General features: G+C 43.4%; 1 pseudogene; it reads left to right on the forward strand.

Annotated features, from left to right (window-relative positions):
* LOC8080582 lies at positions 1,616–4,244 on the forward strand (annotated as a pseudogene).

Consider the following 17,212-nt stretch of genomic DNA (forward strand, 5'->3'; position numbering starts at 1 on the left):
CACACTGCAGTGCTGGGCCCCTTCTTGGTAATGGCAATTGGCAACGGGCAACGGCAAACTTGTACGAGGATGCTGTGAGCGTCACATACTCACATCCCATCCCATGTGTGATGCTACAGTTTCTTCACTGTCTGTCTGGTCCCCATCACCACCATCAGCTGCGAGGGCACAGTGAAGAGAATCCAGGGCAATATGCATAGTAGGCCACAGCCCACAAGCCCACAGGGCCCAAAACGAAAGCGGCCGGGTATAAGTGTTCACGAGGGCTTGTCCAAAGTTCCATCTGCCTGAGCGTAACATTTGTTGGTTTGCCAAGATTTTTATATTTATTTATATTGAATTTATTATATATATTTTTTATGCTGGATCAACAAAAAAAACGGTTCAAGCTGGTTTGGGAAAACCATCCCAGGAAGGTTTTGGCAGAGCATTTCCATTCGTGCTGTTTTAAATTGCCATTTGGTTTGAGATTTTTTGTACAGCCTATTCATCCCATGTGGGCATCAACATAGTCCTTTCACAAACAACGTCGGATGTTGACATAGTGTAGCTGCTAAAGTTATAGTTGCCACTGTAGTTAAGTTTTTTTATTTGATAATTGTTTAGAGACCTACATATTTGCAAAATAATAATAATAAGTTGCCATATTTTGAAATTCATTTTTTTAATTTTTTTCCAAGTGACCTCGAATGTTGATATTATCTATGCGAAAGTTGTAAATCTCGACACAACCTATAACTTTGTAGTTGATGACATTGAGACTGTTTGGTACATATGAAGGAGTGGTTGTGGCTATAGCTTTTGCTATTTTTGTTCTCAGAGACCGTTGTGGCTTAAATCCATATGCAACAAACATGCCCATTTTTATTTGAAATTGTTTAACGTGAAATATTGATTTTAAGTTGACATGTTATGAAATTTAAATTTTTGAATTTTTCAAACGGCTTCGAATGTAGACTATACAAAATTTGTGAGCTCGATGAGATCTAAAACATATTAGTTGGTTTTTTTAGATCATTTATAGGAGTCCAAATATTTTTAATAATAGATGATATGGAAAAAAAATCAACGGCAGTAGCATAGTTATGTAACTTTTATTTAGACAAATATTTTTTCAAAAAAAATGAATTAAAAAGTGCAATAATAAAAAAAGTAAAAACTCCAGAAACTCATGGAGTCCAAATTGGGCTTCCAGTAGGGCCTTGTTTAGTTCACAAAATATTTTGTAAAATTTTTCACATTCTCCGTTATAATGAATCTTACGGCATATGCATTAAGCACTGAATATAAATAAAAGAAATAACTAATTATACAATTTATATATAATTTGTGAGACGAATCTTTAAATTTAGTTAGTCTATAATTAGATAATATTTTTTAAATATAAATGAAAGTGTTATTATTCCTATTTTGTAATTTTTTTTTGAAGTAAGCAAGACGAAGGAGAGTAGGAGACGGAATCGGACTCCACCGGGCCCAGCTGCAACGCAAGCCCCAGCGAACGTCTCCACCATGAATCGGACTCGGCTGCCCGTGCGAAGCGGAAACGCGCCCGCCCGCCCCTCCTATAAATCTCTGGACCGGCTCGCGGCCTTTCTCCCCACGACGACCCCATCGAAACGCAAACGCGAACTGCTTTTCCTGCCGCGGACGCAAGAGGCGAAGCCAAAGAGCACCAAGCCACGCGGACACGCCCACACGACACCACACCACACTGCCACCAACCGTTCTCGAGCAAGATTGAGCCCGGCACGACGTCGGACGACGGCGCAGCGGCGTGCTGTCCTCCCGCCTCCAGGACGATGAAGAAGGCGGCGAACAAGCTGGTGGTGGAGGAGCCGACCAACGACGACGTCTCCATATGCAACCTCCACCCGGCGACCATGGAGAAGCTGTCCATCTACCACGGCGACGTGGTCCTGCTCAAGGGGAAGCGGCGCCGCGACACGATCTGCATCGCCATGAACAACGAGGGGTGCGGGGAGCACGCGCTCGGCATCAACCGGTCCGTCCGCTCCAACCTCCGGGTGCGCCTGGGCGACGTCGTGTCCGTGCACCCGTGCCACGACGCCGCGTACGGGGCCAAAGTGCATGTCCTGCCCCTCGACGACACCGTGGAGGGCCTCACGGGGGACCTCTTCGAGGCCTACCTGAAGCCGCACTTCCTCAACGCCTACCGCCCCGTCCGCAAGGGCGACCTCTTCCTCGTGCGCGGCGGCATGAGGAGTGTGGAATTCAAGGTGGTGGACATCCACCCGCCCGCCGAGTACTGCATCGTCGCCGACGACACGGTGGTGTTCTGCGATGGCGAGCCCGTGAAGCGGGAAGACGAGGAGAGGCTCGATGGCGTTGGCTACGATGACGTTGGTGGCATGCGGAAGCAGCTGGCTCAGATCAGGGAGCTGGTCGAGCTCCCACTCAGGCACCCGCAGTTGTTCAAGTCGATTGGAGTGAAGCCCCCCAAGGGCATCCTATTGTACGGGCCGCCTGGCTCCGGAAAGACTCTCATTGCCCGTGCAGTCGCTAACGAAACCGGCGCCTTCTTCTTCTGCATAAACGGTCCCGAGATCATGTCGAAGCTGGCCGGAGAGAGCGAGAGCAATCTCCGAAAAGCATTCCAGGAGGCGGAGAAGAACGCGCCGTCCATCATCTTTATTGATGAAATCGACTCTATCGCGCCCAAGAGGGAGAAGACACACGGCGAGGTGGAGAGGCGCATTGTGTCCCAGCTTCTGACGCTCATGGACGGCCTCAAGACACGCGCGCATGTCATTGTCATGGCCGCCACCAACCGCCCCAACAGCATCGATCCCGCTCTGCGACGCTTCGGCCGATTCGATCGCGAGATTGACATCGGCGTGCCGGACGAGGTCGGCCGCCTCGAGGTGCTGCGCGTGCACACCAAGAATATGAAGCTCGCCGAGGACGTCAACCTGGAGGCCGTGTCCAAGGACACGCACGGGTATGTCGGCGCCGACCTGGCCGCGCTCTGCACCGAGGCCGCGCTGCAGTGTATCAGGGAGAAGATGGACGTCATTGACCTCGAGGACGACACGATCGACGCCGAGATCCTCAACTCGATGGCCATCACGAACGACCACCTCAAGACCGCCCTCGCCGGCACCAACCCGTCGGCGCTACGCGAGACCGTTGTGGAGGTGCCTAACGTCAGCTGGGCGGACATCGGAGGCCTGGAGGGCGTCAAGCGGGAGCTGCAGGAGACCGTGCAGTACCCCGTGGAGCACCCGGACATGTTCGAGAAGTTCGGCATGTCTCCGTCCAGGGGCGTGCTCTTCTACGGGCCGCCTGGGTGCGGCAAGACGCTGCTCGCCAAGGCGATCGCGAACGAGTGCCAGGCCAACTTCATCAGCGTCAAGGGTCCGGAGCTGCTGACCATGTGGTTCGGCGAGAGCGAGGCCAACGTCCGGGACATCTTCGACAAGGCGCGGCAGTCGGCGCCGTGCGTCCTCTTCTTCGACGAACTGGACTCGATCGCCATGCAGAGGGGCAGCCACGTGGGCGACGCCGGCGGCGCGGCGGACAGGGTCCTGAACCAGCTCCTCACCGAGATGGACGGCATGAGCGCCAAGAAGACGGTGTTCATCATCGGCGCCACAAACCGGCCGGACATCATCGACCCGGCGCTGCTTCGGCCTGGTCGCCTGGACCAGCTGATCTACATCCCGTTGCCAGACGAGGCCTCGCGGCAACAGATCTTCAAGGCCTGCCTCAGGAAGTCCCCCGTGGCCAAGAACGTCGACCTCGGTGCGCTGGCCAGGTTCACGGCAGGGTTCAGCGGCGCGGACATCACGGAGATTTGCCAGAGGGCGTGCAAGTACGCCATCAGAGAGGACATCGAGAAGGACATCGAGAGGGAGAGGAAGGCCAAGGAGAATCCGGGGGAAATGGCGGTGGACTGCGCCGACGACGAGCCGCCGCAGATCGGGGCCGCGCATTTCGAGGAGTCCATGAGGTACGCGCGGAGGAGCGTCAGCGACGCGGACATCCGAAAGTACCAGGCGTTTGCGCAGACGCTGCAGCAGTCGAGGGGATTCGGCACCGAGTTCCGCTTCCCCAACCGGCCCCAGCACGCGGCAGAAGCAGAGGCGGCAGCCAATGCCGACGCCGAGGATGATGATCTTTACAGCTGATCCTTGTATATTTTATTTCTACGTTCCGCTCACACCTCACATTGATGTTAGCGTTTTCGTTATAGAATATAGAGCATTTACTTCATTGTAAAATTAAAGAATTTCTGTTACGTAAAATTTCAGAGCATTTATTTCACTGTAAATAAATAGTTTCCGTTAAATAAAATTCAGAGCTTGAAGCGACAACTCACAACTCACGTGTATAAGTATATAAAAACCCACGCAGCGCACACTGCGGCCATCAATTAATCGTACGTGCTCCCCTTGCAGCCTCACGCGTGTACCATACATAGATCCATGAATAATGAGAGGCGCGGGAGTTTGGGATGCATTTTGACGATCATCTTGTTCCTCGCTGCATCATCCACGAAAGTAATAATGGGTAAGTTACGTCTAAGGCCTTGTTTACTTTTTCCAAAAATTTTGAAAAATTTTACAAGATTCACAACGAATCTTACGGCACATACATAAAATATTAAATATAAATTTAAAAATAATTAATTACATAGTTTGTCTATAATTTGCGAGACAAATCTTCTGAGCCTAGTTAGTCCAAGATTGAATAATATTTGTTAAATACAAACGAAAGTGATACAATATCTATTTTATAAAAAAATTTAAAACTAAACAAGGCTTAACTATCTCTTGTTTCTATCCTTATTAAATGACTCTCTGTGTTACTGTGTATACACACTACATACGAGCTCAACTGATAGTCTTGCCGATGCAGCGGGGCGTCCTCACCTATTCCAGGTCAAAACTGCAAGGACAAGGAGTAATGCTACAATACTCACAGATGAGAGCAAGGTGACGCTGGTATTTTGTGAAAAGAGGTATGGCTGTGGTGCGGAGTGGCCCAAATGCTATTGTTGCATGACGACAAACAAGTGCTACCAGAAGCAAAGTGAGTGCAGGGCGGCATGCCTTAGATGCAATCCCAAGTGTCTAGCATAGTCTCCCTCTTCCCTTGAATCGACCATACATTATTGTCGCATGGAGTTGGTATTGTAATTTTTTCCACGATTGGGGGACATAGCCTATTTTTCATTAAGAGGGGTGAATTACAAGTCAGTTATGAGAAAACCCCCATAGCTCAAATTACAAACCACTAAGATAGTAATGAGTAACCTGGAATAAACATAGGAACCAAAAAAAGTACATAAGAGAACGACTACCTTCAACACTAAGGACCTACAACTGTACTTGCAAAAGAACATCGCAATGGTCGTCAACACAGAAGATCGTCCAACAGCAATGACGACAAAGCATCCGCTAACAAATCAAATGGCGGCAAAGTATCCACCAACAAACCAACGGGTGGCCAAGCATCCACCGAGGTAAAAGCGAAGATACCCACTACGATGAAGCATTCATAGCGGTGAAAGAGTCAGGTCACTCTAGACAGCAAAGACTACCCAAGAGGAGGCTTACGACACAACGGCAAAGCATCCACCAACGAAACAAACAGCGGCAAAGCATTCACCGGGAGAGAGCAGTAGTGGCCAAGCATCCACTACGATAACCAACGACGACCAAGCGGACAAGGTAAAGAGCTGCAGGATAGACCAATGCGAGCGGAAATGAAACACAAGAGACACAGTGATAGAGGGACTCCCCGAGGTGCGACGGTAGGAAGGCCAGTTCTTCAGTGACGCCTTCAGGAAGGGGAGAACACCCATAGAAGCGACTATGGACGCATCGTCACTGGCCTTAGAGGCATCCAAGGCAGGGCTTTCGCCCAGAATCCGGTCGTGGTGGCATAGGGGCATGGGGCTCCAAGAACGACGCCTCAAGAAAGGTATGTGGCGTCGAGACGTCATCGTCGTCCGCCCGACCACCGTCGGGCTAGGCTTTCGCCCAGAACTCCATGCCAACCACCGCCACTGGACCACCAACTTGCCCACCGTCCCAGGTCGTGCACCGGGCTAGGCCAACAAAAGGCCGTCGGCGCCCCAGGCAAAGGCTACGAGGCTAGCAGTCCCTGCAACTCCAAGCTGCAGGACCCGATGCGCGCAAGACCCAGGCCGCGGAACCACCGCCGGGCGCAGCTCGGCGTCACGGCGTCCCAACAGCCAGCCTCATGTGCCACCAAGCTCGAGGACAACCATCGCTGCAAGGTGAGGAGGCTGCCCCCCGCTGCGGAGGGCAGATCTAGACCCAGAAAGGGTGGATCCAGCCCTGCTAGCCCACCCACGCAGGAGCAGCCACGTAGAGATGGGGGAGGCTGCCACGCCGCAGCAGGGGAGAGGCACCACCATCAGCTGCGGTGGATGGATCTGGACCTGGGAGCACGGGGGCCAGAACTTGACGACTCACCATGCGCCCGACCTAGCTAGAGGCAACAACGGATCCATGTCTGGGGAGGCCGGATCTAGCCAGAAAGGCCCGAAACCCCACGCCAGACGGTTGGCTCACCAGGGAGCTTGGTGGAGGGGAGGGAGGCAGAGGAGAGGGGAAGTAGGGGAAAGTGAGAGAGGCAATGACGCGTGGCCGCCATCGTCGCGCACAGGCAGGCAGCGACGGCGGTCAGTGAAGGGGCAACGGGTGGCCACGGGGCACCGGCGGCAGGGGCCCCTTAAGTCATCGTCCGCCTCTTCTCACTTCACGCGTCAACCAAAAATCAATGGAGGAGAATGAGTAGAGCCAGGTATTGTGATTAATGTGAATGATTACAGTAATGAGCAAGCTTTGTAGTATGAGTCGTTCGTTCTTCCATCTTTATTTACTAAGGCCTTGTTTAGATTTATTTTTTTATTTTGACATTGTAGCACTTTTATTTATATTTAGCAACTATTGTCCACCCATGGACTAACTAGGCTCAAAAGATTTTTCTCACAAATTACAGGCAAACTGTATAATTAGTTATTTTTTATCTATATTTAATGCTCCATGTTCTGCCACAAGATTCGATGTGATAAAGAATCTTGATTTTTTTTAAATCTAAATGTGTTATCACTACAAAAGATGATATTGAGTGATGGATGCTCAATATGTTACTCCTATGCCAGTCAATTTTATAAAAAAAAGTATAAATATCTATGACATAAAATTAGTATCTTATATAAATATATTTTATGATAAATTTAATGTTATTCATTTGGTACTATAAATTTTAGCATTTTTTTATAAAAAATCGGTTAAAATTTAAAAAGTTTGACTTATGACAACTCTAGAAGTTGAAGCTTTTCGGATACAGAGGAAGTAAATGGCAATGGGAAAACATGTCATCAACCCTGTCATAACCGTCTTCCAAAATAAAAGTGGCGCATCCTACGTATTGGAAATTTAGGGCACTCGTGAAAAAGTACAGCAGGAAAGATTGGCTCGCAAGCATCACCCGATCTATTGAAAAAAAAAATCAAACACAAAAGCTTTATTTGCTTACATATGCCAGTTTAGTTCTGTTTTTTTTTAAAGAGAATTAACTCTAACTTTAAGAAAACACAACGTAACAAGTTTGCTGGGGTTGCCAGCCACAATACAAATTCACGGTAGATTTAGCCACACTAGAGGAAAGTAAACAAACGACAGCATCAAAGAGACAAGAAACCATAGGCTAGGCCAAATTAGATTTCGAAGGCATCAGTAGCAGTGGTAGACTTGGGCTTAAATTTTTTCAACCAATGCAAAATTGCCTCCAGCAGCCGCAACAGGCGCTCCTTGTCTTTCTCATTCAAAAGGATACTTCATCTCTGCAAGAATGACACCACCACATATATAACATCAGTTGGTAACTTAATAAAAGATTTTTCAATTGCCATCTTATTCCGCGTAATCCATAACGTCCATGCAAAACCCGAGAAAAAAAACATAACTAGCCGATTTGGCAAAGGCCCCATGCCCCCTTGCTAAATTTTAGCAAGCTAAATTTTAGTCACTTTAATAGCTAAATTTCCAAACATACTGACTAAAAAGGAGTTAAAATAGTTTAATACCACTAGTCACTCGAGTAGCTAAAATAATTTTAGCTGGCTAAAATTTAGCAAGAGAAACCAAACATACCCTTATTCGATCGACATGTCTATCATATACAACCTTGACAAACGGTAAGTTGTCTGCTTGTATAATAAGTTCATGCTAACTGGACTTCGACTCATAAATTATTTTCATACAAAAACGTCAATTACCAAAGTGCAAATCCATGCCAATCGAAATGGAAGGAAGAAAATCACAGTAACAATATTTTAGAGACTCAAATGATTGTTTAAGTTATAATACTTAAAATTTATTATTTCAAACCACCTTAGATATTGATAGCCTATACCAAAGTCGTAGAAGTCATTGTGATCTACAACTTGTAGTCAAGTTTCTTTTAACGATGGATTAGAGGCCTAAATATTTATTTTTCTTAGATTTGAAATTTTTTTCAAAATAATTGACCTCAGATATTGATACCGAGCCTCGTATATTCATGTTAAGTTGTAATATTGAGTTTTGCTTTGCTTTTTTTTTCAAATGAGGCAGACACTATACAAAATTTTGATGCTTGACAAGATCAAAAGTTTCTATGTTGGATTTTTTTTTCATTCGAAATCATTTAGGAGTCCAAATATTTAATAAAAAGATGATATGGTTAAAAATCAAAGACATAGGTTCCATGTTGCCTTATATCTGACATATCAGCTAAATGCACCATCGAAATCAATATGGAATATTTTAGGGCCGAGGGAGGTAATTTATACAGTTTTGGAAGTTAAGGTTTATGTTGTTTGGTGTTTGAGTTCGTGGGTGTTTTAAATCAAATACTAGAATCGAGTTTTAAAATAGGTATTTGTGAAATAGGTCTTGCCAGATATTCAATCAACTCATTCGAAATGTTGAAGTAATGCGTTTGAAATATTGAAAGAGAATTCCGAGAAAAAAAAGGACAAAAGGTTAACTTGGGCTTAATTTCTGGACCTTGGTTGGGCCCTGCAGTCTTGGCCTAGCAGATCAGCAACCCATATGCCAATAGGATAGGATAAGTTGATATTGTCTCTAAGCCTTTTTTTAAAAGAGAATATATTAATATTCCAGCTTCTGCATCGACAAATCGACTAATGCATATAGCTGTCTTCTATTACATATTTTCGTGATACTGTAATAGTTAACGGCTAAAGTTTGTAACTACTTAAAATAAACTTTGTAACCACTTATGAATAAGGGAGAGAAGTAGTTTATTCGTTGGTGAAAGAGTGCTGAAAGGTACTAATAGTTCGTATCCATCTTAAACCAACTATCTATTATCGGGTGAGTTTAAACAATCTGCTTTTAGCTACTAGTATCTAGCTATACACTACTGGATACAGACATGTCCTTAATCAGACATCTTTAGAAGACGGTATGCTGGGGTTTTGGCCTGAAGACGCCGCTTTGAATGCGAGGTAACGGCTCCTGCTAAGCCAAGGCAACCTTTGTCTCGCGTCCAACAACATTTGGGCTGGGCCACGGCGGCTGGTCTAGGTGTTTTTATTCTAACAATCCTCTCCACATAATCCATCTTCATCAAGGCAAGGTTCTCTGCTTGCTATTCAGTGTTGATGACGGAGGCAGCAAGCTTGGCTCTTGCTACTCTGGTGGTTCAGTCCATGGATAATATTGCCAACTGCACAATTCTTTTCGGACTCTGAACAACTTGTTCACTTCCTCAATTTGGTGGATCCAAGCAATCCTTGAGACCGGAGAATCAAGTCCTTCACACAGGTTTTCCACAATTATTCAAGATCAAGGCATTCTCCAATCTTCAAGATTAACAGATCACTCAACACGACTGATATCTTGGCCCGTCAGGCCCTTACCAGTCAACTTATGCATTTTCTTTGCTCACTTTACTCAACACGACGACTGATATCTCTAAATGCATAAGTTTTATTTTCAATACATGCTGCAGTAGGGGCTTCTTGCCCTTCCTGATCATTCAAAAAAAATAAAACTTATGCATGTAGAGATAGAATATTCAAACCCATCTTGTAACAATCTCCAGCAATGCTATGTTCTCCAAGCTCTACAGCAAGGAGGCTTGAATGATCGATGTATCTGTACTCACAACGGTTTGCTGTTAAGCAATATATTTGTTTGTTGTAAAAAAACATTTGGGCTTGGCCTGAGCATCTCCAACAGTTTGGGAAATGACTTTTCCATCCATAATTTTTTAGCAAAATAAGAAAAAAAAATCCTCTCCAATAGTTTGTCATCTCAATTCCTCATCTTTTTTAACTTGGTATATCTCCATGTCTAGCGTGCAAATATACGCGCGAGCTCTATGCTTGGTATCGGTCTTTCTCCTCATGCTTAGCGGGGCTCTTCGTTGCTTAGGGGGCTCTTCGTTCGCTTAAGCAGGGCTTTTTGTTTTGTTAGTGGGTTTTTTAAAACAAAATTTGCCAAACTGTTGGAGATGAGATCTTTTTTTCTTCCCCATATTATTTTAGGAGTTGGCAAACAACAAGATTTTGGAAACGAATTTTACTAAACCGTTGGAGATGCTCTTAGCTCGTCAATACGATCTCCTCTAGGTTCTCTTCTAGAAATTAAAATTGAAGAGGATACTTCAATCCTTAATGAAAGTGAGAGACGACCAAGGAACAAAAGAAGAAAGTTGGAGGGAAGAAGAATGGAAGTGAGTGATAGGAGTGACTGAGGGAGGGGTGCATGAAGAACTTTCTAGTCTTTAATATTAATACAAAGTATAATAATAGAGTGATAAATATATATTTTTTTTCTATACATAAGTATATATGGAAAAGTTCAAGAAGGCACTCGGTGATTTCAAGGCGACGACCAATAGCCTAGAGCCTAGACGAGCCTAGTCGTTTCGAGGCGTTTTTCTTGGCGATGGCTAATACATGCATAATAAATACTTAAAAAAAAGAAAAAAAGGAGATTATGGGAAGAAAGAGAAGAAGGCCCATTTAACAGTCCAACTCTCCACATTATAGCCTCTCCTGCATCTCTTTCTCTCTCGCGCGTGCCCACCGACCGCCGGTTCCTCTCCCGCATCCTCGTTCTCACTCGCATCTCTTCTGCACCCACTCGCCGCCAATTCCTCTCCATCTCTTGCATCTCTCTCTCTTCTCCTGTATCTCACAGCCAGTTTCTCTCCCTCTCCCGTAGCTCTCTCTCTCTCTCTCTCCATGCTCGCTACCGCCTGCATATCCTCGTGCCTGCTGTTTGCCTCCGCCCGAGGCTGCTCCTCCCTCATTGGTGACCTCTGCCCACCTAGGGGTCCACCTACCCCCATAGGCATGCAGAACCCCTTCGCCTACCGCCTAGTCGCGCCTAGGTTGCCGCCTAGCGTTGCCTCGTTGAACCTTGTATATAGGTGCATAACAAAAGCTAAGTATCACGAAAAGCCAATACAACTTATTTTTGGAATAGAGGAAGTATTTAGTATGGTGACTTATGGCCTATTTGGATCCTTTTATATGAAAAAATAGAATCGACTTTAATTATGGACTAGGTTATTTTGTTTGAAATTTAACAATCCAGAACTTTTCGAACTCTAGATAAAAGTCTGTTTTAAATTCATCATGTACTAAGAGATAGAAATAGATTTCATAAATCCTCATGCTATGTTTCTGCTCTCTTATACGATGCTCTTCAACTTGTTAGCATATAGCAGAAGTGTAGCACATACTCTCTCATAACAGCAACGCCATATAAGTATGTTCCACATGCAGCCCTGTTAACTTAATTGATATGTGTTTAAATTGTGATTATTAAAACATATTTCAATACTAAGAATCCAAATGGGGTCTTATAATATAGTTTTGCATGACTAATCTACTACAATGTCGTAATTTCCTTCTCAAGAAACTTTTAGCACACATGAATATTTTGTTTTTGCTTTACTCATAGCACGCCACTTGTTTCTTTTCTTTGGTAGATATTAGCCCTATTTATTTCTGCTTATAAATCTCCGTACCATAGGTTTTCTTGATTCTCGATTGCGTTAGTTCAAAGTTGTAAAGCGGCTGCCAGAGAAAGCAGAAATAACTAAGATGTTTAGTGGGATTCTTGCTTTTTTCACCTAGAATCCGATTATAAAAGAAACCAAATAGTTAATAGAAGGATGCTTTTATTTTCATTTTATTTACTGTTGTGGTAATTTCTTGGCGAATTAACGTGCATGTTTCCTAGATAGATAGATAGATAGATAGATAGATAGATAGATAGATAGATAGATAGATAATACCTTACCTTAAATAACCACACCTGTAAAATAAAAGCCCTTCTAAAAGACTAATTAAGCTAGTAACAAATTAAAAAACTGCATTAGTGGTCTATAAGGATCATCTTTATGTGTAACATAACAAATGAATTAGGCATGCAGTGGCAGACGATTTTTGACCGTACCTAAATGAATAATACGCCAAATGTTTCATATTTGGCATTATGAACCAAGTAGTGATGCCAACACGGCATTTCGGTTCATCTTTCATGATGACCTTCCAACAATTCCAGTGGGCGGTCCATGCCGTTTCTTCCAAGAAGAAGCTCATCAGATCAGTATATGCAGCTACCATACATCCCCAATGCAATGCAATGCAAGTTTCCTTCTAGAATTCGAGGTCGAAGAGGAAGATCTCACTTCCAGTTCCAGGACACAGAGAATTAACAAAGCAACACTCACCAATCCTTTATCAAATGAATGCTGCCTGCATTACGTCTTGAGACTTTGGTCTTTCCAAGAGCCGTCCTACAGACTTGCATCCTCCGTCAGCGTAGGGCCATTTGTTTATTCAGATTTGTCAGGCAACAACTGATTGTACCAATCCAAAGCAAAGCATGCATGATCACACCGCGCAAAGGCCGTTTGCCACAATTAGCATTCTGGCGCGTATATTTAAACAATGCAATGGTGGATCCAGATTTTTTGCTGCGTGGGATGGATGGACCGGGAAAGTTCTGGTGTTGCAACTGTCCAACGATGCATGCAGCGGAGTGCGAGAGTTAATCTATGCATGTACAAGCGTTGTGGTGGGGTCAGTCGTCCTCTCTCAGTCTCTCTGATTGCATTGTACTCCTAGCTAGTTAGCAGGTAGGGATGGACGAGCTATAGCTAGCCACACGGCCCTTCACAGGCAGCCAGCGGTTCATGTTCGTTCATGACATGAGCTCCTCTGGCCTCACAGTGCAAAGTGAAAGAGATGGAACTCTTTTGGAACTGCTTTCTGGAGTTAATAAAGGTCACTTGACTTAATTAGCTGGTGCCTAGTAGAGACAGAGAAATGGGGGTTCTGCTCATCTGCCATTGATTTCTCTGCCGCCACCAGTTTTAGTTAGGAGGAAAGTAAATGTCTTGACATAAAATATGGTGTTAATTAGTTGGCTTTTTATTCCCATCAGAATACCTACACAAGATTCGTGTAGAAGGAAACAAAAATGTCTACTAGCCAACATGAAAATGAAATCGGAAAGATATTTGTTTTGGCCACAGAGGTAGCTTGATGAGAGATATATATCTGCAAGTCTAATTAAATTTAAATAAGGACGGCACAATATTTCAAGGTCTCATTATTAAGTGAAAATGAACTATATATATATATATATATATATATATATATATATATATATATATTTGTGTGATACAAACCGAAGTAATTAAGCTAGTTGGGCTATACATCATTTGTAGTTGATAAACCAGAATTTGCAACTTCTTCTAGTGATGTGGGGGTTCTTCCAATATTTTAGCGTTCAACATTTAGTATAAATTTTTTCTACCAAATGCTTCCTAGGATGGAATCTCATATGCTATGACTAGTGATAGTGTTTTATTACTATTTAAAAACACTAGCAGAACTCCACCATTATGGTAGTTGTATGTGTCTTTGAGTCGTTAAGTGTAACTATGCCCAGGTTTATTTCTTTAGTTTAGCTTGCTTGAGCGAGTCTTGGTGTTGAGTACGTCATTAGGGCATGTGTTTTTTTAAGGGACGGCAAAAACTTTGCCATGATTTTATTAGACAAAAAAATAGAAAACAAGTGTTAGGGTATGTATTGTTAGATTTATTATGGACTAGACCTATTTAGATTTAATAAATCAATAAACTCTATGGTACGTTGTGTAGTTGGGGACAATATGAGTTGTACCGGATTAGAATTCCAAGAGTCCTTGACTTGACTTATATGGTGGGAGTTATTCCACTTAAATTGAGAAGTTAAGAAAAGAATAAAAACGTGGCACGGTGTGGCAGGCAGCAAGCAAGTGAAGCGTGGTATGATTGTGTTAATTTTTAGTACCCACAGTTAGTGGGAGTTTCAACTCACTAATGCAAGAGTTTTAACTCCGGAGAACAACTCAGAAAACATAGTTTCACAGCAAAGAAGAAATCCCCATCTCGTAACTCCACGCGCATGGAGGAGCGAGAGGGCAGGTGCCTCCGAAGCCCTTGTCGTTTGAGACCTTACACGAGGAATCGACAATTAGGTTTTTGAGGAGCGTCTACGCGACTTCCCAAACCATTGCCATTGTTCGTGATCGTCTTCGAGCGTCGTCACCGTCTTCCTCACGTAGGCGCGGGCGTATTTCTTCTTCCGGATGGAGAGATCATCTTCATCCTCACAATTATGGAAGTTGGACAAGGATCGGGATCCTCGGAACGCGGGGGAGGATATGATCTGTTCATCTTCCTGTTCTGTTTCGTTTTCCAGATCATACATGTTTTAGTTGTATATCCATATTGTTTTGCGTACTACCCCGAGTATGTTTCATATATTCAATCATGCCGTTTCTGTTTATATCTTGTGTCTGTTTCTGCTATAAGATATGCTCTGTCTTCTTGTTTTGTTTGTTCAGTCAAGTCGTTTCGTATACTGCTATATGTTTCAGTAGTCGTTTCACATGCATGGTGTCTCATATTTATCGTTGTTTTGAGATATATACCTTGCCTTGTTGTTATGTTTCATATATTATGCTTTCATGCTTTTAGTAATAACATGCTTTATATGTTAATTGATCACATGTTCCATATTGCTATGGATATGTGTGATATCATAATTTCTATAATTAATAATATTTTATATGTCATCATTATAATGCTTTACATATTAATTGATCACATGTATTTGGTTTTATGTTTAAAAAACTTTCCTAATAACCAGGCATGGCTCCTGGCTAGGGCATTCGATTTGGACGCCTAGAGCCAGGATTGCTTGCCTGGTGAGCTAAATGCTTGACAGACTTCAATCCAAACAAGCTGCTAGTTATCGAGTTGTTTGTTGGACCAATCGAAGTTCTATAGATACTAGGCTTAATTTTCCTCATAAATAAGGTCATTTCTATTCTTCTAGTAATACTATAGCAATGCTTTAGCCATCCTTTCAAAAAAATTAATTATGGATAGTATTAGAAAGTGTTTTGTTTTGTCTCTTTCATATTTGATTTGAAGGCTCTAGAAGCGCTTAGCCACCAATATTTGTGGTATAAAATAAAGAGAAAGTGCATGAAGAAGTATCCAAGCTTTCATTTTAGCTAAGGGGCTAAGGAACTTTAGGTCAATATTTTTTTTCTATAATAGCATATCTTCCGTTCTTTCGGCGTTTATTCTATGATATTTTCTTCAAACCAGATTAATTATGCCATGATAAATTGTTATCGCCAGCACAAAGGAAATGATCGCTCATCAGAAGGAAAGATCGCGAATCGCTGACGCATGCGCTATCCAGTATTATTCCATTTCTAACTTTTGTCTACTTATTCCATATACTATAAACAAAACGACACATTATAAAATCAGTACGTTTATTATATTTTTTAGTGCAATAATGCCAGTTCTGCTAATACTGATAGCGGCTTGATCAGCTGCTGGCCGCTTGCCACCTGTCGACATTGCCTTTCATTTTGCAAGTGTACTAGGATTGCATACGTGTGCGATGCAAATGACATCTTTGAGTTGAGCATATGATGTGCATGGAGTATTCCCAGCAGTGCTAGTTCTTCTATATGCCTGAGATTAAGAAAACAAAGCACCACGCCATTATGAATTAACAATGGCATTAGCACCCACTTAAGCTTTAAATTAATCTGGGGGGGGACCAATCAGCTCTATATGTGGTGCGAGATCATAGGCTATATATGTGGCCGCTCTGTCAAGCCACCATATAGCCGCAGCATGCAGGACTACTTTGCAAGCAGCCTGGACAATATCTCCTGCTGATGCTGTATCTGCATATTTTAAACCCTGGGCTGCTACAGACAAGTGCCACCTGGAACCTGGTGAATGAAACGGGTGTGGTTGTATTGAGATTTTTTAAGTTTAACAGTCGGATTTGATCAGATCGATCTTGGGTTTGTTTTATGCTGGAGTTTCTTGCGCTCTATCTCTTCCTCTTTGGGGAATAAAGGGGCCATCAAAAGGCACACTTTACAGCAGGTAGATCACCTCGAATGGGGAACGAAATCTCCAAAACCAATTTACTATTGAAGTGAGGATCTATGTCCTGAATTTACTAATCACTAGTCATGTGCATGCATCAAGCTAGCAAAGGTTTGGACGACGTACGTTTAACTACTGCCATGCATGGCGGAGGGCCAAATTTATTTACTCAAGCCTGAGAAATATCCATATATATGGCCTCCGGAAAGAGTTTGCTCTAGTTTTACTAAGAGCGCAAAGGCAAAGCTACCCTTAGATTTATGGCTTCATTCTTTTACGTTTTAGATATTATTTTCTTTATTTCGTTTTTGTTTCTTGAACTGTTGTTGGACTGCTGTGTTCTTTTAATAAATTACAGTAGGGGTGTTTCCCCTCCTGTTTCATAAAAAAAAAGTATCCATATGGCCGAGAATATGCATGGAGCATGGAGCTGGAGACTATCTTCTTCTGGACGCGCCTGCAGTCTAAGTCTCTGTACAGTTTCCCACTGAAAGATTTCAAATTTAATCAAATTTTAAGATTTTTTTGTAGCTTTGCACACACTACTACAGATTTGTACAAAGATGACGGGTACGACCCGTCACAGAAAAACGTTTTGCGACAGTTAAAATAAGTACACCGTCGCTGATTTGAGATGGGAGTTCGTAAAACCCGTCTCTTATAATAAATAATCTAAGACGGTTGTTTACCCGTCACTAGGTCTGACAC

Source organism: Sorghum bicolor, chromosome 1 (assembly GCF_000003195.3).
Source record: "Sorghum bicolor cultivar BTx623 chromosome 1, Sorghum_bicolor_NCBIv3, whole genome shotgun sequence".
Classification (NCBI taxonomy): Eukaryota; Viridiplantae; Streptophyta; class Magnoliopsida; order Poales; family Poaceae; genus Sorghum; species Sorghum bicolor.